We start from the raw sequence: 26024 nt of genomic DNA, 5'->3' as shown, positions 1-26024 counted from the left end.
GCTATTCCAAATTGCCTAGATCAAGGCGAGCCCAGATTGGGTGCTTGGAGACAGAGGTGGGGGTGGGGGTGGGGGCACCCTTTCATTCCTGCCCTTTGGAGACCTCCAAGACTAAACAGTGTAGGCCACATCTTGAAGAAAATTGCTTTATCCTTTCACCTTTAAGTGGATTCAGGCGCAATCAGTTGACTCAGGAGCGTGTGGAGGTCAGTGCACACACGCCAGGATGGGGGCTGCGCGCAGAGCCTTGGGAAGAGGGGAGGCTGATGAAGTAAAGGGAGATGGAAACTGTCGGTCTGTAACCTCTAACATCTGGTGCTGAATAAGAGTGCAGCCGGGGAAAACGTTCAGGCTGGCGCTGGGGGAGCAACCTGGAGAAGGTACGTGCAGGAGGCTTTCAAAGCCTAACTGTCACAAACAAGGCCTCCCTACTCCTCTCAGATGTCACAGGAGGAAGTAGAGGGGGGGGTGGGAGGAAGAAGAGGGAGGGAGGAAGAGGTCAGGTCTCCAATCCCCAGAGCGAGGGGACAGGCAAATGCTTGCAGATGGATGGAAAGGAGAGCAGAGAGCAAATTGCTTCTGGCTGCCTGGGAGCACAGCACGGAGATGACCGGCGTTGCTAAATCTGGGACAGCCTTTTGTGGGAGGAGGAACAGCCATGTCCCTCCTTGACCGTGAGCATCCCAACAGCAGCAGGCTGGTGGGGAGGGACCCTGGAAGCAGAGGAACTCCCCCTACCCAAGGTCCTAGCCCGAGATGCACTGGCCATTGGTTAGTCACGATTTTGTGAACCCTTCTTCTTTAGTGTGAGCTGCCTGGCAGTCCAAAATTAGATCTCGAGAAAAGATACCCAAGGAGAGATGCTTAGCTCCCTGGACCACTTGGCCTGGATCCACGTAAGGATAGCAGACAAGGTGCTCTGTCCTGCTCCAGCCTGTGTGGGACCAGAGGGTTGACTCAGATGGTCAGCTTCAGAAGTGTGATGTGGTAGGAGATTTGCATGTACTCAGAGGTCTTGTATGTTTCTGTGCCAGCAAATACATTTGCCCCTTCCCACTCCATCCTCCCTGTACAACTGAATAGAGAGCTGAGTCCACCTTCAACTTTCTAGCCACATCTCTCTTTCTTCATTCAACTTTCTCAAGAAGTTTTCAAAGGGACCTCCCAGATGCTGAAGAGCCTGGGTACTAAACTTATTGTGACATCAGTTTGGATTCCTTCCACTGTGAGGAACAGTTCGCCATGCATTAAACCTTAAAGCTAGTTCATCTGGATGTATTTTGGACATCTGCAGACAAGAGGTTGTTTTCCAGGGGTGTGCGGCCAGTCAGCTGGGCACCAAGGCAAAACTCTGCCCATCTGCCCTCTCTAGAAGCTCAGGATATTGACTTTTCGTGCTCCGCAACTCATGGTCTCAAGATGGCGGTCACAGCGCCAAGTATCATGATCTCAGAAAAAGGCAGAAAGTGTAGGAGAGACAGGAGGCATTTTCCTAGAATCACCTTCTCCTTTGGTCAATAAATAATGTTTTCAGAGTCGTCATAGCCCCCATTCAAGTCTTATTGATTAGAAGTGCGTCTCATGCCCACTTCTTTTGGCCACACAGGCCAAAGCATGAATGAAGTCCATTGGTAGGGAAGAAAAGGAATGGCCTCTTGGTGGTCTGTCTCACCATCTCCCCCAGATCTTTTCCTTCAGTGTCCTATTCTGGTGAGTAGTTCTACCATCTACCCCCCTCACCCAAGTCAGATACATGGGTCTACCTCATCTAATAGTCAAGCCATCCCTAGGTCCTCTTTTCCTCTTACCTACTCCTCCCCTGTCCTGCACACTGCTCTTTGCTTCTGAAATCCCTTATACAATGGTAGCATACAGCAACCTGCCAAAACACTTCGAACCTCAGTTTTCTCATCTGTGAAATGGAAATGATAATACTTCATACATCGTAGGATGACGTATGTGATGGTTACATGTGATAATGCTTTTAAGTGCTTAGCACAGCATTGGCTTTACAAGCCAGTATCTGTTATAATTATGACTGTTATATTCCCAAATGGTCAAGCCATCTGCTGCGTAACTTTGCCTCCCATGCAGAACCAGATGCCCCACCGGATCCAATGAACTCTAGAACTACTTCTTACCCTGATTTAAAAAAAAAAAAATGAACAAAAACTGTATTTATTTGAAGTGTACAACATGATGTTATGGTATCCCTATGCATAGTGAAATGACTCCTGTAGTCAAGCTGGTGAACATATTCATCTCTTCATATGGTTACCTTTTTTTTTTCTCTCATTGTGTGCTGAGAGCATCTGAAATCTGCTCTTTTAGCTAATTTCTGGTATGCAATACAGTGTTGTTGGCTATAGTCACCATGTGCATGAAGACTCTGGACCGACTCATTCTGCATAGCTCCGACTTTGTACCCTTCGACCAACACCTCCCCATTGCCCCACCTCCCGCCCCCAGGAACCATCCTCCATTTGCTTCTGTGTATTTAACTTTCTTAGATCCCACTTAGAAGTGAGATCATGTAGTATTTTCTTTTGTCTCTTGCTTATTTCCTTCAGCTTAATGTCCTCCAGGCTCATCCATGAAGTCACAAATGGCAGGATCTCCTTCTTTCTTGAGGCTGATGACCATACTCTCTTTATCCATCATCCCTTGACAGATACGCATTGATGTTGGCCCTTGTGAATAATGCTACGATGAGCAACAGAGGTTTTCTCCCCAGCCTGCCCTCAGGACACGGGCTTCCCGTTGCAAAATGGGGATCACAGCCCCATCCTCACCAGTCCGGGGGCCAGCATGGGACTTGGTGACGGAGGCCCATTTCTGTTGCTTTAGATGGAAATCAGGCAAGAGGGCTCTTGACAGCTTTGCTTGTATTTATTTCTGTCCGGATCAAAGGTCCTGTCGGCAACCTGTCTTGATGTCTTGATTCCTGTTTTTCTTAGCTAAATTTTTTTTTTTTTCTGGATGGTGTTCACTCCACATAAGCTGCTAAGAGGCTCCCAGGGAGTAAATGAGCTAGAGAGGGTGAGAGAGAATGAGAGTCAGAGAGAAAGAGAGAGAGAGAGTGAGCAAGTGAGTCAAAATGGGCAGGATTTGGATACATCTTGATGTACAAAGTATACGGATTTGCACAGATCCCAATGGCCCGAGATCAGCCACTCCTCTCCATGGTGCGAATAGGACAAGCTTGTGGTCTTTCCTGGGTTCCCAGGGGGAATGTGAACCACTCACGGGACACCCAGTCAAGACTGGATTAGTAAAATACTAACAGCAAGCAATCTTCTGTTGGAAAGGAGTATTACCTAATGGTTAAGGACACAAGACCTGGAACCAGGCATCACCGGCATGCTCATTCTGCTACTTTCTACGTATGCTTGTGAAAGTGATTCGCTCTCTGTCTGCTTCTGTGTCTGTAACATGGAGACAGTAATTGTTCTTACCTCGCAGAGGTGATCGGAAGGTGAAATAAAATGATGGATGTGGAACACTAAGATACAAGGGGTGAATGTATTTTAATCAGGGAATATTGAAACGAACTAGCCTTTCTCTTCCTAAGCCCACAGGAGCCTTGATGTCTTCCCACATGTCCACTCTAGAACTTTCATGAGTGGTCTAGGCAGTGAGTGCTTTGTTCGTGCCCTAACCAGGGTGGTATAACCAGTTTGTAGGCCAAGTTTCCCTGAGCTGTGAATTGCCCACAGCTTTCACTAATGGTGCAGTCACTCCCCATGTGAGATGCAGGCTTGGCTTGCAGCCCGACCTACTTCGCGTTGACACAGGCCCAAAGCTTCCCTGCAGACATGACCGGGGATCCAGTGGTGAAGGGCTAAGGGGTGATTCATCTCCCTTTGCCATGATGTGCTCAAAGCTCCTCATCTGCATGGTTAGAGTAAGCACCTGAAGAGTTAAGCAGGCAAAGTGAGCCCTGCTTTTCCCGCCCTTGTGCGTGAATATATGGGATGCTGTTGGGTCATCTCATTGGCACTGCCCATTCTGCTTATCCCGGCGAGCCAGATTACCAACAGTGCAGGTCTTGCAATCAACCAGCAGGCAAACCACGCTGTGACCCCTGGTGGTTCTCCTTACTAGCTGTAGGCAACCGGTTCCAGTTTCTCCTTCTCCATTTCCTCTCTTGCAAAATGGGTGGCAAACAGATAACATCTATAAAAGAAAGCGTGCCAAAGACTGTTGTAAGGATCGAATACAATAATATAGTTCCAATGCCCATTCGCTAAATGTTAATACACTAATACTGGCTGGCCATATGCTTGTCACGACCCCTTGTATTTTGACATGCTTCTGAAAATATCCACCATTTTCCTGCTTTGGTCAAAGCAGAAACTTGGAATATTTCTTTGAGAGTTTGAAATCTTCAAGGGCCCCAAGATCCTCCCTGGGAACATCAAAAACATCTGTCAACTCCAGATGGGACAAAGGGGGAATGGCCTGGGCTGTCTCTATCCCAGAAAAGGGCTTTGTTTTGTTTTGTTTTTTTCTTTCCCTAATTTCTAATAGGCGCATACCCTCTGTGTTCCCATGGAAATAGTAGCAACTGACATTTATTGAGCAATTCCTATGAAACAGGAACGGTGCTAATTTCTTTATACATGTCACCCTCTTTAAATTCATAACAAACTGCAAGTCGGCTCCGCTGGATAATTGCACCCATCTTATAGACCAGAAAAACGAGGTTCTGGGAAATTAAAGGGCTTGCCCAGTGTCAACCCAGGGTATATGTGGAAGGGCTGGGTTTGGAGCCACCATGGACCTCCAAGGGCCACAATGCTAGCCCCTCTGCTATCCTGCCATCCTCTTCCTCATACCTGTTTTAAAAAGCACCTACCACCAGGGTGCCGGGGTGGCTCAGTGGGTTAAGCCTCTGCCTGCAGTTCAGGTCATGATCTCGGTGTCCTGGGATCAAGCCCCGCGTCGGGCTTTCTGCCCAGCAGGGAGCCTGCTTCCCCCTCTCTCTCTGCCTGCTTGTGATCTCTATCTGTGAAATAAACAAATGAAATCTTTAAAAATACTGCCACATATTATAATTTTTCTTATTAATATGTCTGTTTCCCTAACAGTCAAGATAATCCTGACAACCGTTTATTAAAGAAGCACTTATATGTGTCAGGCGTTAGGCTGGTGGATTTGTACATATTTTCTTTAATCCTGCTGACAGCCCTTTACGCTGGGTGTCAGGTGCCCCATTACACAGATGAGCAAATACATTCAGGGAGGTTAAGGGCATGGCCCCAAGCCAAGGACCTGGGAAGTCGTGGAGCCAGTTTGGGCAATCAGGTCTGATGGCTCCAAAGCACATGTGCTTTGTTCTGTGCTTTTAGTGACTCCTACTCCTTGCCAGCTTCTCAAGGGCTGGGCTGGTGTTCCATGTTCTTAGTGCCCCTTAGTGTCTGGCTGTGAAAAGAATGATCTAAAAAGAAAAAAAAAAAGGTAGAGTCAAGGAACTAGTTAGCTGGGTATCTGTTCAGTGTGGACATTAGATTTGCAAGCTCGTACAAGACCAACAGAAACAAGATAGGTTTCTTTTTTAATGATCAACCAAAGAAGGTTGGAAATAAGGATGAACCAAGTGCCAATCCCTTCCACCCAAGATGACTGAGTCCCCTGTTGAATGAATACGCTCATGTAGTCAACCATGCACTTGAGACCATCACTCAGATATTCGATAGGCATCTGGGATTTTATGGGCACAGTCAATGTCCTGATTATTCCCTACCTTAAGGACTGCCCCCACCTTCCCCATCTTTATGAATGGAAACTCTCTTTCTGGACCCTCCAACCCTGGCATCATCCCTGACTCCTCTTTCTCTCAAACCCCATGTGAATCCAGCAGAAAACCCTATCTGCTCTACTTCCAAAGTATCTCCTGAAAACTGATGACTTCTTACCTCTCCCACTGTTAGCATCTTGGTTCAGACCACTGTCACCACTGACCTGGGATGCAGCAACAAACAGCCCCTCACGGAGCTCTCTGGGACACCTCTCTCCTCTCCCCTCTGGTTTATTCTCCCCTCAGCAGCCAGAGGGGATCTGCTGACACCACATGAGATCATTTCATTTGTCTGCTCAAAATTGTCTGGCAGGCCCCCACCACGGGGCCTTTGCACATGCTTCCCTCTGCTCGGAATTCTTTACCTCTGGAAATCTGCAATGCTTGCTGCTCATCACCCCCCCTTTTTGTTACCTTCTTGGTGAGCACCCCCTTAACTGACCTTTATAAAATAGTCCCCTCTCCATTTTCCTAGCACCCAGAGATCTGTTATCTCCCTGAACCTCCTGTATTTTTCTCTGCATAGAAAAATATCTGCATGTATGGAATACTTATTATTACATACTATCATATAAGCTTCATGAGGACTGGAACTGCCTGTCTCAAGTGAATCCTAAACACCTAGAACAAAGCCTGGCAAAGAGTCAATATTTGTTGCATGAATGAATGAACAAACGAACGAATGAATGAATCAATGAATGGCTATCAGGTTATGGTTTTCTTTCACTCCAGCCCAGAAAAGTATTCCATTTACTAGACCCTAGTTCTCTAATAGAATTTTCTGTGATGATGGAAACATTCTACATCTGAGTTGCCCAACCCAGCATCTCCCAGCCACATGCGGGTATGGAGCATTCGAAATAGAGCAGATGAGGTGGTCCTGTATTTATTTTTGCTTCACAGACTTTGTTTTTTGGAACCATGCTCGGTTTACAGAAAAGCTAAGCAGAAAGTACTGAGAAGGGAATACATGGTCCGTTTGACTTCACGTTCGTTAATTTCCATAGCCAGCCACCGAGTGTGGCGATCATCTTGGGCCAGGCAGACCTCACCGAAGACCAGGAGAACTGTCCCCCATCACCCAGGTGCGGTGAGCCCCAGGAAGGCCAGCAAGGGTTTTCCCCAGAAGGATTCACCAAAGCCCCAAAGGCTGTGTAGGCTCTTCCAAGCAGAAAAATTTATAGATCAGACTTAAGGAAGGAAGCAGGACAGGCAGCAAGTCAGAATGTTCCATGAAGACATGCCAATGGCAAAGAGAGAGGCTCCTGGCCATCTTGTGAGTCTTCTCATGAACCCGCTCCTGGGCCTGCTGCCGGACTCCACTCCACGCCGGCCTCGCGAAGGCTTTCACTGCTCTGCTCTCCCCTTCAGGTTCTGTGCTCTCGTGGGGGCCCACATCTGCGCCTTCTGCTTCTCAGCCATGTCCCGCAGGGCCAAGGGCTACCTTGGGTCCTGCTACCCATTCTTCCCTCTCCTGAGCTTCCTCTATAATCTGGCTTTTCATCTCCATAACAACCAGGAAAGCAAACATCCCCCAAATACAACAAAGATTTTTTTTTTTTTCTAAAGGGTGAAGTGAAAGAAGGGGAGAAAGACTACAATCCAGGAGGAGAAAAAAGTAAATAAACGTTGCCAACAAATAAATAGAGACCTTTCTAGCGAAGAGCAAAGGGACACAGAGCTGCCTGTAATTAGCGGCCACCACAGCCCCAAACAAAGTCAGACATTCAGCCCTTGCCACTTCGTTGTCATGGAAATGGGACCCGAGATCTGTGAGGCTGTCCTCCTCAAGTGATTCCTTCCCTGACCATGCCCACATCAAAGGGAGCCTTCCCTTGCTCCCTGGGGGGTGGACTGTGCCCAGGACCCCACCGAAACTCTAAAGAGGGCAGGCAGGGGAGGAAAACAGACCCAGCAGGAAAAATTCTGAAATGTCCCACGCCAGACACGTCAGCCTCTCAGGAGACACGGCAGGGGAAGAACTGAGCCAAGTAGGTTTCCATCCCACGGATGTGCGTGCTGGCCATCGGGGACTGCCATGGGTCACGCTCTTTTTCATGTTGGTTTTCATTCTTTTTTCTCTGCACATTAAAAAAAATAATAAGGTCCTCCCAGACACAAGAAACTGCTTGGCGGTTATCAGAGGCGGGGGGAGGAATGGGTGAAGGTGTTCCAAAGTAGGAGCTACCAGTTGTAAAATAGATAAGTTCTGGGGTTGTACTGCCTGGCCTGGTGATTGTAGCTAATACTGTAGTGTATATTTGAAAGTTGCCGAGGATGTAGATCTTAAAAGTTCTCATCACAGGGCACGCCGGTGGCTCAGTCGGTTAAGCATCCAACTCTCGATTTCGGCTCAGATCATGATCTCAGGGTCATGAGATAGAGCTCCGCATTGGGTTCGGCACTCAGCGGGGAGTCTGCTTGACGTTCTCCCTCTTCCTCTGCCCATCCCCCACTCATGCGCTCTCTCCTCTTTCTCTCTCTCAAAAGAAAAGTTCTCATCACAAGAAGAAAAGTCAGATATATCCAATCCCTATGTTGTACATCTGAAACTAATATAATGTAATATGTCAAATATACCTCAATAATTTTTAAAAATTTTTAAGGAGAAAGGTGGTTAAAAAAAAAAAACAAAACCACAGGTGGCTAAGAGAAAGAAGATAAGGTTCTGATCGTATTGTTCTTATGGTTTTACTTCCTGTTTTTTACCCATTTCGTCGTAGAGAGTAAACACGGTGCTGTGTTATTGATCCTTTGCATAGCTGTGTTTGCTGGTCAGGGTCCAGGCTGGAGACAGAAAGTCTAGTGGTTATTTTGATGGAGAGAATTTAACAGAGGCGATTGTTAACAAGGCAGTAGAGAAGTATACTGAGTGTTCTGTTGCTTGTCCTCTCCCTGGAAGGTAATTAGCTTGCTGGTTATCATCTCAAAATTTCTTCACTTGCCATCTTGCAGGATGGGGCATTGATAAAGCTTCCTCTCCACTCAGAGTCATGCCAAGTGATTACCAAGCATAGTAACCAGTAGAGATCTATCGAGCATGGTGAGGCATCACAGTGATAGTAACTGTGGAAAAGCAGAATCCCTAAGGCCTGAGGAGCAAAGAAGCTGGGATTTGGGATCATACAGCCCAGTCTGGATGCAGGCGGGCCCAGCAGAGCTGAGCCCCAGACTTCCCGACGGGCCCTGCCTGGCTGGCATTGGGATCTTCAAGGGAGGACAAAGAGCCTGGTTCAGAGTAGAAAAGTTGCAGAGTGGCTCCCCAGGCTGCCGCTGAGGGGAATCCCTGCAAGCAGGGTCGTCTGAGAGCAACAGGAAGCAACCAGCAAGAAATGAGTCCCTCCTTCCTCCTCTGGCCATGGGCTCCCTCTGCCACCCACCTGCTGGCAGCACCTGTCACAGAAAAGTGGTTACAGAGTCACCCCCTCAACAAAGCCAAGCCTAGAAGAATAGAATTGAGGCTAAGAGGCAGCAAGGACCCACCAGACACCCCGTCATGGTACACTCTCTGCTGAGATTAACGGGTCCCCCATGTCTTTCTAACTCTTTGCTATTATAAATAAGGCTTCAGTTATGATCATCTGCACCTATACCTTTGTGTGCATTTCTGAAGACTTGTTTGTGAAATAATCACCAATGTGGCATTAGCTAGCTGAATAGTGCGGCCTTTTTAGGGTTCTCGATGCCCATGGCCAACACATCTCCCTGAAAGACCGTGTCAGTTTCAGGGCTCTCTCTCAGGGAGCGTTCTGTATTGAAATCCGTGTGAAATGACCGTGGGCATTCACAGATGCGGCCCTCCCAGGCCCCCAAAACTTACTGTCTCGGACTTTCTCTGTTTATCCCCAGACAGCCCACGGCTACCTTTTCTCTTCTCTTATCACAGAATGTTTCTCGTTCGTCACTCACCTCCTACTCTCTGGTCCTGCCTCCCTTCTTTCTCCACATGCTCAGCAAAACGTACTGGTTAAGCGAGAGAGCTCTGGGACAGACTTCCCACATCCACACCCAACTCCATCATTTGCTAATGGTGTGATGGCAGGCAGGTGGCTGCGTCTCCCTCAGTGCAGGCTGAGCTATAAAGCTCAGGTTCCCTTATTAACATGACAGCGATCACAGTCCTCTGCACCTCCAAGGGCTGGGAGGCTCAGATGTGATAATGCAAGGGACCTGGTCTATATATCATGAGTTCAGTGAGAGCTGGTTATTGTTATTGGGATCATTGACTTTATTTGTATCAGTTAGTAAGCTCACGGAGGACAGGAATCATGTCCTAGAATTTTTTTAAATCACTTTTCCTGTTCTTCATTAGGGTTCTGAGAAGTAGATACAGACAAGTTGGCTAAAACAAAGGGGATTATTAAAATCAGGAGAATCTCAATGAAGAGGTAGAGTCCAGCCCTATGGGACCTGGGCCCCTCTCTGTTGGGCCATGTGTCTGCTCAGTTTGACTGTAAGAAACCTTGATTTCTCTTCCCCTGACTACCAGCTACGTTTAAAGACTCTAGCTCCTTCTTCTGCACATCATAAACAATCGCAGGGCTCTGGTCCTGACACTGGTGACCATGCAGGCACTTCCTGGGTCAATTCCTAAAAATGAATCATTGGGTTAACTTTGCCTATGGACTACACTTGGACTAACCATATTAGGATAAGGATCCCAGGTAACAGGCATGCCTACCTCAGTTTAATGCTCTGGAAAGAGTGGGAGGAGGGATGGTTCTGAGGAGGAAGAGGAGGAAGAAGAAGCATGAGCTGGGGAGATACCTCATTATGCCTGCTATTCTCCCCACATCACAATGCCCAGCAGAGAGCTGTATGCATAGAAGGGACACAATCATTCTTTGTTGATTAATATTCACTGAGGGTATTTTACTCCATTGTCTTCAAAAGCTCATTGCCACCTGTTTCCTGATAGTGCTTTTCAAACTCCCCCCCCCCAGAAATGCCTCCAAATGCAGAGAAGATCCTTCTGGTATGAGGAACAGCCCAAAGAAGGCTACTCAAGAAGAAAATCCTTTTGAAGTCCTGCACTTTATCTTGGAAGTTCTGGTGACCTCTGGCTTCTACTTTAAAGTCCAGTTACTTTATAATAAAAATAACATTTTGTCTACTTACTATTGAGTAAAATCAAATGCCAGAAAGATTGGCCATCATTTTCATGCAGAATTTTCTACTCTCTGGCAGTCTATGAATTACTGCACTAGACAGTGAGCTCCTTTGGGGAAAAACTTATATCCATGTGGTTGCTGCGACATCCCCAGTTCATGGCATGAGGCTGAACACATAGCAAATACTCAACAAATATCCCTGGAATGGAAAAGTGAATGAACTACTGAGTGAGTGAGTGAGTGAGTGAGTGAGTGAATGAATCAGGAGATGGATGGTAGAGTTCCTGGGTAAGTGAGTGGATGGATGGAAAGAGAGGTGAAGAGATGGTAGAATGGGTGGATACATAAGTGGATAGATGGATGCATGCATGGATGAATGGTAGAGTGGATAGATGGGTGAGTGGATGGATGGATGGATGGATAGATGGATGAATGGATGGATGGATGATAGTACAGATGGATACATGAGTAGGTGGACAGATGAATGCATGGATGAATTGATGAATGCATGGATATATGGATGGATACATGGATGGATGGTAGAGTGGATGGATAGGTAAGTGGATGGATGGATAGATGGATGGATAGATGGATGGATGGTTAGGTGGTGGTATAGATGGATACATGAGTAAACAGACAGATGAATGCATGGATGAATTGATGGATGCATGGGTAAATGGCTGGGTACATGGATGGATGATAGAGTGGATGGCTACCTAAGTGGATGGACAGATGGAAGCATGGATGTATGGATGGGTGCACGGATAGATGGATGGATAAATGAAGTATGTGTATCCCATCTTGAGAAGCAATGAAATTAAAGTCTAGCCTGATCATCCTCTCAGTTCCCAGGATACCTTCTCACTTTCCCTGAGCTGAGGCAAAAAGCATCTGAACCAAGAACAGCTGTCATACTCACCAACCACCTCCCAAAATATAAATGTCCTTTCAAAGGTACGGCCCCACCTAGCACTGGTTTCTACTGCTGAGTCTAACCAGTTCTCCTCCAACATGATGGTCTTCTGATTTTATAATATAAACTGAAGTAAATGTGATTATGCATATGCAAGACAAACCAACAGCAAATCAGAAACCCAGCAGTGATAGCTAATTTCTGTTTTCTCTCTTTTTCCCAAACGCAAGAGAAAGACAGTGGAGAAGGAAGAAAGAGAGAGGGAAGGGGAACAGAGCAGGAGACGAAGAGCAAAGAAGAAAAGAAAGAAGGTGGGTGCTATTTTCTGAGAGCTTTGTAGAAACCACAGGCTGTACACACTATACCATATATTTATTCAGCAAATAACTAGGGGGTAGGCAATTTCCTACGTCCTTGGGGACACTTCTGTGAAAAGTCTACATGTATTCCTGCTTTCATGGAGCTTGCATTCTGTAGGAAGATCTATCATGGCTCTGTCAAGTGTTGGGCCCAGATTGCTGGATTTTAAGTGTGACATTCCATCCCTCACGTAGGAGTAAGCCAAGGCACAAAAAGGTTAATGATGTTCTGGGATAATCATCAAAGCCTTTATAAGGGACTTATACATAAGAATTTAAAAAAAAAAAAAAAACAGCGTGAATGCAAGAATGGAGGGAGAATGAACTAATGCCCCCTCTCTCTAAATAGAACAAGCTCACTTAACTCACATCTTGCAAAGATCCATCTCTGTGAAATCTACAAGGGGACGCTAAACAACTTCATACATTCACAATAAATCCATATCATTTTGAGCTCCAACTTGACTCCCCAGGGACATAATGATCAATGTACAGTCACACTCTTGAGTGTTTTCAGATGAAATAATTAACATCAGTAAAATGACATGGAGATTTATTCTACAACCCGGTCTTCTTCACATGCTAATCAAATCTCTACACAGTGTGTTAATTGGGCTCAGTAGCTAAGCAAATCCTAAGGGAGGTCAAAACGACCCAGACAAAAGTTGGGATCAAAAAGACTGACTTCCACTTCAATTTTTAATCTTCCTAGACTGATCTGAAATGTTCTAATTCCCTTAAAAGACTCAAACCATAAAGTTTTTCCTCCATTTCAACAGAAGATTCTACTTCTCACTCCCCCTGAATCCACTCTATCATTAAATCCTGGCCCTCCCACCTGGAAAATACTGCCTGAAAGTGTCCACTGCTCTATGAGTCAACCATCAACTCCAGGTTTGAGCCATCCTAGCACCTTACGTGGTTATCACAAAGGGTCTTCCCATATTCCCTACGTGTCCTCCAATCCATTGTCCACACTGTTGCCAGACTGGTGTTTTCAAAAGCAAATTTCATCAAGCTCACTGTTTCAAAATTTTCACTGACTCTGCAGAACCCCCAGAGTTGTGTTCTGTGGCTTCTGTGGGCCTACAGGACATGGCCTGGACTAACCTTTCTGCTTCACTTCTCAGTACATGCTTGCTCTCATGTTCACACCAGCCACACCAACCTGCTTATCCTTCTTCTGGGACTCAGACTGGCTTTATTTAACCCCCTTTCACACATCTGGTTCTCTCTGCCTGGAATAAAATTCTTGTTCCTACTTTGTATCAGTTAGCTATGCTGTATAACAAGTTATCACGTAAGGGAAAAATACATTTATTACCTCCCAGTCTCTGTGGGTCAAGGGTCTGCATCTGGCTTCGCTGGGCCCTCTGTTTTGGGGTCTCCCACAAAGTTACAACCAAGTACCTTGGGGCTGAGGTCTCACCTGAAAGCTCACCAAGGAAAGAACCCACTACCAAGCTCACTAGGCTTTTTACAAGATTCAGCTTCTCACAAGCTGTTGGTCTGAGAGCCTTGGTTCCTTGCTGGCAGTTGGCTGAGGCTGCTCTCAATTCCCCATCACGGGGAACACTCTGGCATGTCTCTTTCATCTGTGCATGCAAGCCAAGACAGCAAAAGAGAGGGTCCACTTGCAACACAGAAGTTACGGTCTTACAAAGCAGGATAACAGAAAGGACATCACATCGTTTTTGCCCTATGCTATTGGGGAATGTCCCAGGTCCTACCCACACTCAAGGGCACAGACACCAGGAGTTAGGGATTATGAGGACCATCCTGGAGTCCGTCTGCCACGTTCCTCATCTCACCTGACAAAAGATCATCTTCCCTCTCATCTTTGCATACATGTCACTCCTTCAGAGAAACCGTCCCTGAAACTTCAAACTAAAATCACTCCCCACACCTAATGGGCCCACATGGTGACCTGCATTTCCCTTCAAGGACACCTCCGCTCTTTGAATCACTTGCTTCACGATTTGTCTTCACCAATAACCTGTTAAGTTCCTTAAGGGCAGGGTAAAATTCTGCTTAAAGCTGCATAGCCAGAGTCTTGCTCAGAGATGAGCTGGTCTATTGGGACACTCAATAAATACATTTGTGAGTGAATGAATGACCAAACAGAAATACTATGACCACATGATTGTCCCAGACTGGGCAACTTACAAAACTGCCCAGACCCTCAGATGTTGAACCCCCTCAATATCTCTCCGTGATTGTATCCTCCCTGCCCCCTTATCAATACTGGGGTGGGAGAAGATCCTGAAAACGTTGGGGAGTTCTCCTGGAAAAACTGAGGAATAGTCCCTGGGAAACAGTCCCATGCTTCATTCTAGAATGTGTATTCTTTCCTACTCAGTGATATTTATTCATCAACCCATAAATCCAAAGGAAAACCGAAACCACTGTTTACTTTCAATATTAGTTCAGGAAGAAGAGAGAGGGCTGGAGAGGGAAGTAGTCGTTCCTGAGCACCTGTTATGTGCCAAGCACCATACTGTGTCAACACTTCTGAAAACGTTCCAGATAAGGATTTTTAATCCCCATTTTTCAGATAGGGAAACAGCCTCAGAAGGGGGAAACTGAATTTCGCGGCAGTGAGCCCGTCAACCGGCTGGTGTCAGGGTGCTGGGTTCTAGTGTGTGCTGATTTTCTCGAGGTCTATATGCCCACCGTGGTCAATCTCAAGCCACTGATGCTTTAACAACAGGTTTCTGCAATTCCTAAATCCTGATCAGTTGTCTCTCAAAGCCTGTGAATGCAGGCTCGGGCACCCCACTGAACCCCCTCTGGAACAGGCCAGGGGCTCAGTTTCCTTTCTGTCATCTCTCCACTTCCACCAGATAATCACCCTGCCAAGATCTGGGGCTCCTGGAGATTTGATGCTTTGTCCAGCCCAGAGCCTTGCTGGAGGGTAATGCTCGGTAAATATTTGTTGTGTCATTGTGATTGGAATTGTCAAGGGCAGCCCAAGAGGAGCCAGATCACCCCCCACCCCGCCCCAGCGGAGCCTCAATGAGCACAGAGGCAGCTGCACAGGCAAACACTGGGAAGGACTGGAGACCTCCCATGGTGATGGCTCTCCTGTGGCTAAAGCAGCTGAGCTGGGAGGGGGGGTAGGAATAAGCAAACCAGGGTGACGCCAGCTTGGTGGGGGACTGGCAGACACACCTCTCCTCTCTCTGCTTCTCCAGCTCCTGCTGCTGCTAAGCTGTTGCCCAGCAGATGGATTTGTGGACTTAGGATCTTAGGAGTCAGGGAGTGAAAGCTAGTGTCTGTGAGGTGCCAGAGACACACCTGGATCCTTCTCACCTGCCCCAAGGCTCCAGAGATAAAGAAATGTAGGAGGCGGGAGCCGAGCAGGATGCTGTCTCTTTGTTTATTCATTCAACAACCACCTTTTGAAGGTTATGTCCTAGGCAGAGTGAAGTAGCAATGACTTCTAAGTTTGTCCTTGGCCGCATATGGAATTTGCTCTCCGGTCGGGGGGAGAGAGAAATAAGCAAAATGTGGTCTTAAGATAATTCTACTGCCTGCTAACCACAGGAGAGAAGGGGAAGAGCATGAAGGGGGCATCTAATCCAGACTACAAAATCCAGGAAGGCTTCCTGGAGGAAGTGATATTCAAGGTGAAGCCAGTTTTATTGAGACCGAAATAGAGGAAGGAACATGCCTACTATATCATGTCATCTAAGTCACCTTTCATCAGCCTTGCCTTTCTTTGTCTAAGACTAGCCAATCTTGTTTTCTGTTACTATATAACCCATAGCCCACAACTTAGGGGCTTCCAATAAAAACCATTTTCTTCTGCCTCACGATTTCATGGTTCAAGACATTTTTTTTTTTTTTGAAGCCTAATTGACACACCATGTCCTGTTAGTTTCAGGTGTACATCGTAGCGATTCAACATTTTTATGCATTACAAAATGACCCCCAAGGTAAGTTTGGTTATTATGGGTCGAGAATTTGAGCTGGGCTCCGCTGGGTGTTTTCCCATGCCGCAGGGTGTTGGTGGGTATCACTTGGTGTTAATCAGTGGGAGAATGGGCTGATCTGGAGGGTCCTGGTGAGCTTTATTCATCTGTGACTGGCAATTGCACTGGGGCAGATGGAAGGCTGGGTCTATCCGGGATTGGTGACCAGAATGGCTGTCCATGACCTCTCCGCCTGGCAGTCCATGGATCATGGCTCAGGGCTTCCGGAGCCGGCACAGCAACATCTAGGCAGTGAGGCTTCTGGGTTCTTGAAACTTAAGCCTGAAATCTGGTGCAGCCCTACTCCTGCTGTATTCTATCTATAAGACATTAGAGAGCCTTCCCAGATTCAATGGGAGGAAACAGAGATCCCATCTCTCCATTGGAGAAGCATCAAAGAGTTGAAGATAATTTTTTCTCCTGGTCAGACTCATAAGAAGTTGCAAAATAGTACAGAGAGTTCCCTACTCTTCACTCAGCTTCCCCCAATGATAATATCTTATATAACCACAGTATATTGTCAAGAACAGGAAACTGATGCCAGTGCTTATTAATCTTATTCCGATTTCTCCAATTGTCACATGCAGGCATGTGTATGCACACGCACACCCATGTGTGTGTCGTGTGCACGTTTCCATGACATTTCATCCCAGGTGTGCATCTGAGTATCATCGTCAAAATATGGAACTGTTTCATCCGTGCAAAGAGCTGTCCTCAAGAGGACAAGTTTAGTCCATGACAAAGTCTAGACAACAAAGTTGAGATCAGAGGGTGGTTCTCAGCTGGAGGTCCGACTCTGCCGGCTAACAGCTGAGTGACATGGCCGCCAAGCCTCAGTGTCTCTATCTGGGAAATGGGTCAACACCACCACACCAAGGGTTTGTGGTGGGACTTCGATGAGAGAAGCTCTAGAGATCAGATTTGGTTTGACATCAAATCCCAGCTTCAGGCTTCCCACCACCTCTGTAACCCCAGAGAAACGAGCCCCTGCTCCCTGCAGGGCAGCTCGTCGGCCAAACTGGAACACAACGGCGTGAGAACGTCGTGAGCAGTATGGGAGAAAATGTGTGTAAAACCCTCATCCCCACGCCGTGGAGAGAGTCTTAAGAGTCTGTTTGGCACTCATCGGTGTCTCCCAACTTATTCATAATCCTGGAGTCTCCAAGAGTTTGCATATTTACATACCAGGCTTCGTGGTAATTTGATTTGGTTGGTTGTGTAATCGGTTAGGTCAGGTCCTACATGGGTTGTGCGTAGTGTATTGCTTAAAATAACCCACTTTTCAAATAATTCTAAATCAAAGCATCCCTCTCTCATTACTTTGAATAATTACAGACCCATGTGGAATGACAGTCCCCAAAAGGGTCTTCACCGGATGAGAGAAAACCCAATGTGAATCATCCAACCATCCAATCTGAACACATTTTTAATGAAGATGCTATATTTGGCTCTCAGCTCCGAGGATCCAAACCTCCCCCTTGCCTGCCGTGTTCCCCAAGGAAATAGGACACTGGAAAATGAAAGCAATCTTCCCCTTGAGACAAAGGAAGGATTTCCCCTTGTTCTTGAGGCTGGCGTCTTCTCACTCCCCAGAATTCCCGCTCGTGCCCTGACATACTCCTCCCCTCGTGTCTCTTTCAGCCTGAATTCATTTCTGGAATGGACGGTCGTTGTGTGTGGAATCAGAGCAGCAGCTCTGCTGAGGTCCTAAACAATGGGTTGGGTCTGAAGTCTTTCAGGCTTTCTCTCGCCTGCTGCCTCCTTCCCTCACACGCTCCATGTGTCTGTGTTCCCGGGAGCGTGCAGACCCAGAACCATGGCATTGGGATGGCTTTACTCAGGGAGAACTTGAATGGAAGCAGCCGCATCGCGTGACCAAAAAACAACAACAACAACAACAAAACAGGCGGCTTCTGAAGTCTGTCATGTACCCAGGAGACACTAGCCAGAAATCAAATTATGACTGTTTTGAAGGCAACACGAGTATTCCTTTGTTCATTTACTCTTTGAGGGAGCCTAGTGCCGGCTCCTTTCCTAGAACATCACGAACTTCTCCTGGTACATGTTTGCTGGAGGAAACACAGGGGGCTGTCTTCTGCTCAGCCTGGACACAGCAGGAAGGGACAATGATAAACCCCACATGCATCCCGAGTCAGACCCCCCGCCTTAGTGACTGGGGATGCAGAACACCTTCTGCATTCGTGTGCTGGCTCGCTCACACTCAGAGCCACCTCTGTTATAATTTTTAAAAGGAAACCACCCTTTCTTGCAATCTCTGAGGCCTTCTGGAGAGATGGGTCCGCACCATAAAATCGTGCATCCCAAACTTTAATGCACATGCCGATCTCCTGGGGCTTCTGTAGGATTGCAGACCCCTGACTCGGAGTGTCCAAGGTGGGCCCCGGAGTCTCTCCATGTTCCCTGCTGGTTTGCTCAGGGGACACTTGGCCACTGGTCCGGGGACCACACAACGAGTAGCAAGACTTTGAAGCAGTTCAGTGGGGGAGTATTGGGAGAAAACGTAGCGGGGCCCTTAGCAATATTCTCTCATGAGAAATATTTTCTCCTGGATGTCAAGACCTTTCAAGGAGACATGACAATAGCTCCTTCTCCATATGCTCTTATACAATGTGTCCTTGCCATGTCCCATCCGGCAGCAGGGTCTATGCTGCCTCCCACGTTGAATCTCGGTGGGCCATGATTGCTTTTGAACTAACAGAGCCCAACAGATAGAATATGGCAGAAGTGAAGGTGTGACTTCAGAGGTCAGGTCTTAAAGAGAAGTATGGCTTCCATCTTGCCCATTGGGATGCTCACACTGAAACACTAAGCAACAGGTCCAAGTAAGTCTGAGGTCACCAGACCGTGAGGAAGCCCAGGCCACATGGAGAGGCCACATAACGTGCCAAGTGGAGACACTTCCAAAGGAGGATGGCCTCCAGCTATAGGGAGACTCCCAGCCATTCAGCTCTGCCCAGCGAAGACCTCAGATGACCTGGACCAGAGACAAGCTATCTTCACTGTCCTCTGTCCAAACCCTGACTCACAGAATGTTACAAAGGAAAATGGTTGATTTATGCCACCAAATGTAGGGATACTTTGTTACACAACAAGACCACTGGAGAAAAGTGTCTCTGGTCGGAATAAGAATGAGCCTGAGTACGAGATATCCAACCATCAATCAAGATTGCAGAGCCTCTCTTCACTTGCTCACCCACTCATTCATTCATTCATGATCTCAGGATCCTGGATGGAGCCCCACTTCCGGCTCCCTAATCCCCTACTCAGAGGGGAGTCTGCTTCTCCCTCTCCTTCTGCCTCCTCCCTTGGTCAGGCTCTGTCTCTCTCTCTCAAAAAATAAGTAAATAAATTCTTTTTAAAATGAAAAAAAAAAAAAAAGAAGAAGAAGAAGAAGCAAAAAAGCACCGGCATGGGGTTCAAATTGCAGCTCTAGCACAGACGGAGCTGAGTGACTTCACACCTGTTACTCAACCTCTCTGTGCCTCAGTGTCATCACCTCTAAAGTAAGATGAGAGTCAGTGCCCACTTCATAGGGCTGTTGAGAGGGTAAAACAGAGATGCGTAGTCCCATGCCCAGCACTTGGAAGCCCTCGGTAAATATTGACGGTCACTTTCATTATCTGCGCATATGTAAGGTCCTGACCCACCCAAGTTCAAGTCAACTGCTTCCTCCCTCCACCTGCTCATCTGTGCTTCCCTGAAGCTGGCCCGAGCCCTGGAAGCTAAAGCCAGAATTAACAATGTGCAGGCACTCCCACCAGCCCCCTGAGACGGCTCACCTAACAAATGTCTCCAGATCCAGGCTTCCAGAAACTAAAGGAGAAGAAAACGGCACATCCAGGTTGAGGACTAACTTGTTTTCAAAGAAAGAAAGAAAGAGCAGAAGCTCCAGTAAACAGAGCTGTTTACCCATGGTCCCAAAGGCCAGATAGAAAGGATCAGGAATAAGGACTTGTGTTCTCTCATCTGACTGATAACCAAACACTCCTCACTTGGGTTGTAAGCCCCTAGAGGCTCACCTCTGGGAATAAGGATGGTTCTTCTCCCCAACACAGATAGGACCTTCCAGGCAAACATCTTATCACTGAGATTTCTTGTAAGCCCCCATGGGGGCAGAGATCCAGGGCCAGAGCTCCAAATCCCTGACCCACAATGGACGTGAATCATTCACAAGGGTAGGGTGGGGTGAATGCTTCATGTAATTCACTTACAATGCCAGCTCCCGGGGACACCACTCCCACCCCGAGAAAACGCTCAGTCTTCAGCACGTTTCTAGAAGAAAACGCTAAGCAGTCCAAAAATGACAGCCTCCAATAAGTACACCCAAGGAGCACAGAGGAAAAGCACAGGAACCAGGCAGGGTGTGTTTTGGTGGGGGTTCCCAACAGCACTCCTGGCTGGGAGGTGTTGATCTCTCAACGTCAAGGTTACTTTGTGCTCTCAGCCACCCGACGACCCTTGAATTAATGGAATCCTGAGGCTCTTGAGTTAGAAACAAGATAGGAGTCAGCAAGGACAGCCCACGGGCCAAATTCAATCACCTCCTCTTTTTATAATTAAAGCTGTACTGGCACACAAACGCACCTGTTCGTTTGGGTATTATCTTCGCTGCTTTCATGCCTCGGTGGCAGTCGCAAGTGTGCACTGATGAATTTGAAAACCAGCATCTGTAAGTGTGAAACAGACAGAGGTGAGGGCCCGAGCACCTTGCAAACATGGCCAAGTATGCATTTAGAATGTGCTGGCAGAGGGAAGGAAGCTGTCAACAGGTGACGAAGATGCCTTCCTTCTAAGCCTCAGCCTGCTCCCTTTGCTTGGCCCAGCAGCCTCAAAATTTAACACGGGACCCCGGAGGGGGAGCTGGAATGTTTTAACCCAGACCCACCCCTCTCCACGGAAGAACGGCAGAAGCAGGTGCCTGCTGACCCAGTAAGCCCCTGAGTTGTATGTTGAATGTCTGCTGTTAAATGCCCACAGCTCCCCATGGGAGGAGACACAAGGCAGACTGTAATGGAGCAATCTGGCTTCTTTCAGAAGAAGGTGAGTTTCAAGACAACTTCTTCTCAATTTCCTGGCCGTCCCCAGCAGCCTTCCTCTCAAAGTCGGGTTCTTCCTTCATGTAAGTAGCCACACTCCGACTCTCTCCGCCGTCTGTTTAAGCCTAGAGCCAAGGGCTAAAGGTCATGGGCACATGTGAAGGCCAGTGCCTCTGAACTGGACTCCTCATCACCAACCGCCCCTTCCACGTCCTGAGCTCTGATGTTTTTGCTAAAGGCAGAGATGCGGAGTTCATCCTGTCACACCCCTGTATAAGGCACCTCAATGATTTGCCAAGATCTTAGGATTCAATCTCAGATTTCCAGTGGAGCCCAGTCCTGGTTCATGCCTACCTCACCCCTGTGGCTTCAGCCCACTGACCCTGAGTCTCTGCACTCCAGCCGCACTGAGTTTTGACAGCTTTTGGGTTGAACCCTTTCCTGCCCGAGGGCGTTCGAACATGCTATTCCCTTGGCTAAGAATATCCTTTTCCCTGTGCTTCCCTTGGTGAATTCCTATTCGGTTCTTGGCAGAAGGAGACCTTCAGATTCCCTCCTGTAAATTAGGCTCCTCTGTTACTCAGAATACTCTCTCTCTCTGAAATAACAAGGAAATTTTAAAAATACAATCTAACTTATGGAAAACAAGACCCACGAAAGAGACTGCAAACTCAAAACATATAGAGCTTAGGCAGCTAATGTCACAGAGTAAGAAAAGGAAAATACATGTAAATATCCACTGCTACACACATATAATACGAAATTATTAGTTTTGACTAATAATTAATTAACTAATAACTCTACGTGGGCACACAAGATACTTCAACCATGAATCTTATCTGATTATGTTTAAAATTTAAAAAATTTAAAGGAGAAACTTAAAATAGACTTGTTAAGTTTTTCTTTCTTCACTGTCACTCCATTGATTTTTAACTAGAACTCTTACAGTATTTTTTCTTTTTTTCTCCCATCTTTTTTTTTTTTTTTTTTTTAAGGTAAGAACGCTTAATAAGAAGATCTACACCCTTGGAAGATTTTTAAGGATTTAGTGTAGTATCGTTAGCTACAGGCAGTCTGCTGACCAGTAGACAGCTAAGGCTTATTCATCCTACACAACCAACTTTCTACCCTTTAACCAGCACCTTTCTGTCTCCCTCTCCAACCCAGCTACTGGGATCTGCCATCTTTGTTGCTATGAGTGTGACTATTTAGGACTCTACGTGTAATTGGTATCATGTGGCAGTTGTCTCTCTGTGTCTGGTTTATTTCACTTAGTAGAATGTCTTCCGTCACAAAAGGAAGGATGTCCTTCTTAAAGACTGAGTAATATTCATTGTATGTAAATACCCCATTTTCTTCCTCCCCTCATCCACCGATGGGCAGTTAGGTTGCTTCCATGTCTTGGTTATGGTGACTAATGGTGCAGTGGGCATGGGGGTGTGGATAGCTCGTTAAGGTCCTGATTTCAATGTCTTTGGATATATACCCAGAAGTAGGATTGCTGGATCATAGGGTAGTTCTAGTTTTAATATTTTGAGGAGCTCTGTACTGTTTTTCCATAGTGATAGCCATTTATATTCCCACCAATAGTGCACAAGGGTTCCTTTTTCTCCACATCTTCAGTAACAATTGTTATTTTTTGTTTTGTCGGGTTTTGTTTGTTTGTTTTATTTTGTTTTTTTTTTCTATTAAGAGTCATCTTAACTCAAAATGGACTAAAGGTTAACATAAGCCCCCAAAATGTAAAACCCCTAGAAGAAAACACAGGAAAAAACTTCTTGATGATATCTTGGATATAACACCAAATGTATGGACAGCAAAAGAAAAAAAAAAAAACAGATGACATCAAACTTAACAGCATCTGGCACAGAGAAGGGAACAATCAAGAAAATGAAAAGGCAGCCCATGGAAGGGAAGAAAATATTTACCCTTTATAGCTGATAAAGAGTACAAATCCAGAATATATAAGGAATTCAAGTGCAATAAAATATATAACTTGATTTAAAAATGGGCAGAATAGATATTTCTCCAAAAGAGACATCCAGATGGCCAAAAAGTATATAAAAAAGTGCCTGACATCACTGATCTTCAGGGTAATACAAATCAAATATATGATGAGATATTATTTCATACCTATTACAAAAAATTTTTTTAATTTTTTACTTAAAACTTAGTAACAGTTCATTTTCAGAATATAAATGGCTTAATGAGTCGGTTAAAAACAAAACAAAAACAAAAACAAAAAAAAAATGAAACAGAAACAGAGAGAGAGAAATAATTAATAGGAAAAGAGGCCAAAGACTTGAACAAGCATTTCATAAATATGAAAAGATGTTCGGCCTCTAGAGTAATCATAGAAATGCTAGTTTAAAACAATGAGATGCTACTGCACACTTACCAGAATGGCCACAAGTTCAAAAGACGGATGATACCAAGTGTTGGCAAGGATATGGAGCAATCAGGACACCTACGTATTACCAGGAGGAATAGTATTTGGTGCAAACATCTGGAAGACAGTTCAACATACATACATTTCACTGTTTGATTCCACCCCTAAGAATGTACCTGACTGAAATGAATGCACCAGGAGACAGTTCATGATGTTCGTCCGGTGAAGTCCCTTGCAATAATCGCAAGCCAACAACAAATGCCCACGAACACTGGAACCCACCAATGCATCCTAACTGATCCGTACAACAGAATGATGTCAAACAATAAACAAACAGCTTCACACACACACCAGAGACAAAGCTCATGATCAGTTTTGCCCAGAAGAAACCAACCACAAAAGAATACATTTCAGGGGCTCCTGGGTGGCTCAGTCAGTTAAGCGTCTGCCTTCAGCTCAGGTCATGATCCCAGGGTGCTGGGATCGAGTCCCAGGTAGTGCTCCCTGCTCAGTAGAGAATCTGCTTCTCTCTCCCGCTCTGCCCCTGCTCCTGCTTTGTTCTCACTCTCTCTCACTCTCTCTCAAATAAATAAGGTCTTTAAAAGAGAAAAAAAAAAAATACATTTCAGTAATGGAACTGGCCAAAGTCACCACTGGGGTTCCTTGTGGGGAAGGGGTCAAGTCTAGTGGTGGGTGAGACACAGAAGCGACCGAGTATGGTGGGATGGGTGCTCAGCTTGTGATTTTATTAAGCTGCACATTTAAGTTTTATGTTGTTTGTTTGTTTGTTTGTTTCCTTCCTAGAGATACACTACAATTTATAAAAAGGTTTACAAAAATCAGAAACCCCCCACGGTTGCCGCCTTCCGACCTCAATGGGTGGTACCCTTCCTGAGCCAAAGCTTCCCGGGAGCACTGTTTGCCTTAGCATCGGGAGGCTAAGTGCGCTGAAGCCCACCGTCAGACCTCCCTCCTCGGGCCCAGCCACTCTGATACCTCCGGTTGGCCTCGGGCCAGCTTCCTCTACTCCTGGGGTCTTTTGTGCTTCTCAGGTGGATGTGTTTTCCCAGCGTGCTCCAGCCTCTTCCGTCAGAGGCCTGGGGGGCCTGGGTTTTGTTTCCTCAGCGACACCCTCCCCTGTAGGCGGCTTCAAATGAATCCCGTGGAAGACAGAGAAATAAGAGAGTATTAAAAATGTCAGCGGCAGATCCTGAGAGGCACAGCTGGGTAAATACAGCCAGTGGAGATGTTTTCATTAGTGGCTTTATGGTTATGCTCACTTAAGTTATGGATTTAAGGTAGGGGGTGGCGTGGGGGAAGCAGCCTAAGGGTCTTCCAGCCATTTCCGGACCTGCTCAGACCAAAGCATCGAACACCGTTAGATTTGGGGGAGCTCCCTCCGTTTTGGGGGTCCTTGCCATTTTAGGAAACGGCATACCGTTGCAGTGCCCCTTGACAATGAAGTTGCCGCCCAGGGATGGAAACTTAAAGCTCCCTTTCTCTTGGATTTCCCTGGGAAGCTTCACCTCCTCCCTCTGCCTCTGGACGAGTGGATGCCAGATTGTTTGTCTGGCAAAAGTTTTCAAATGGGAAGTGGGAGACAGAGGAAAATTTCTGATCAAGTGTCACAGTCACCATCTCACAAGCAGCTGGAGATAAATGCCGTCTCTGGAAGTACAATGTCCCAGTGGCGCAGGTCATGAACACTCGTGATATGGGTCAGAAAGAGGAGGGTTCAAATCCAAGTTTACCAGCTTGTTAGCTATATGACCTTGGGGAAATTATGTAAGATTCTGTTCCGTCATCTCTAAAATATAAGTAACACAGCATTTATAGCACAGTGTTGTTGTGAGATTAAATGAATATATACCTATAAAGCTCTTAACATAGTACCAGGCACACAGCAAACACTAAATATATATCAGACACCGTCAATGCTAGAATATGTCTTCCCAACAAAACCATTATCTTGCGGTATTATTAACAATTGCCAATGTATGGAAGCAACCTAAGTGTCCATCAACAGATGAATGGGTCAAGAAAATGTGGTGTGCACAAACACTGAAATATTACTCCATCTCAGAAAAGAAGGAAATGTTGCCACTTGTAACAATGTGGATGAACTTGAAAAGAACCAGCTAAGGGAAATAAACAAGACAGAGAAAGAGTGGTGTCACTTATATGGGGAGCCTTACACAAAACAGAAACAGAGAGTTTCATAGAAACAGAGTAAAATGGTGTTTGCTAGGGACTGGGGGAAATAGGGAGAGGTTGGTAAAAAGGTACACACCTTCAGTTGTCAGATAAATGAGGTCTGAGGATAACATGGTGGCCATAGTTGGTAACACTGTTGTATAACTGGAATTGGTTGCAAGTAGAACTTAGACGTTCACTCACACACACACACGCACACACACACAC

General features: G+C 46.2%; 1 long non-coding RNA gene across 2 annotated transcripts; it reads right to left on the bottom strand.

The window, feature by feature from the left end:
* Window positions 1-2161: 2161 nt before the first annotated feature.
* On the bottom strand, window positions 2162-24745 carry LOC309847674. Of its 2 annotated transcripts, XR_014302554.1 has the most exons (6): window positions 24600-24745; window positions 23613-23720; window positions 20763-20845; window positions 4859-5008; window positions 4102-4176; window positions 2162-3030 (listed from the first exon to the last, which is right to left on the bottom strand). It is a non-coding gene; the product is annotated as an uncharacterized lncRNA (long non-coding RNA). The 2 variants fall into 2 exon arrangements; XR_014302555.1 differs by lacking the exon at window positions 2162-3030 and having other exon boundaries at window positions 3174-4176.
* Between the last annotated feature and the right edge of the window lie 1279 nt (window positions 24746-26024).

The sequence above is a fragment of the Mustela nivalis genome (assembly GCF_964662115.1).
Source record: "Mustela nivalis genome assembly, chromosome: 14".
Classification (NCBI taxonomy): Eukaryota; Metazoa; Chordata; class Mammalia; order Carnivora; family Mustelidae; genus Mustela; species Mustela nivalis.
Note: the sequence above shows the minus strand (reverse complement) of the source record. Positions and strands in the feature narration are given on the sequence as shown.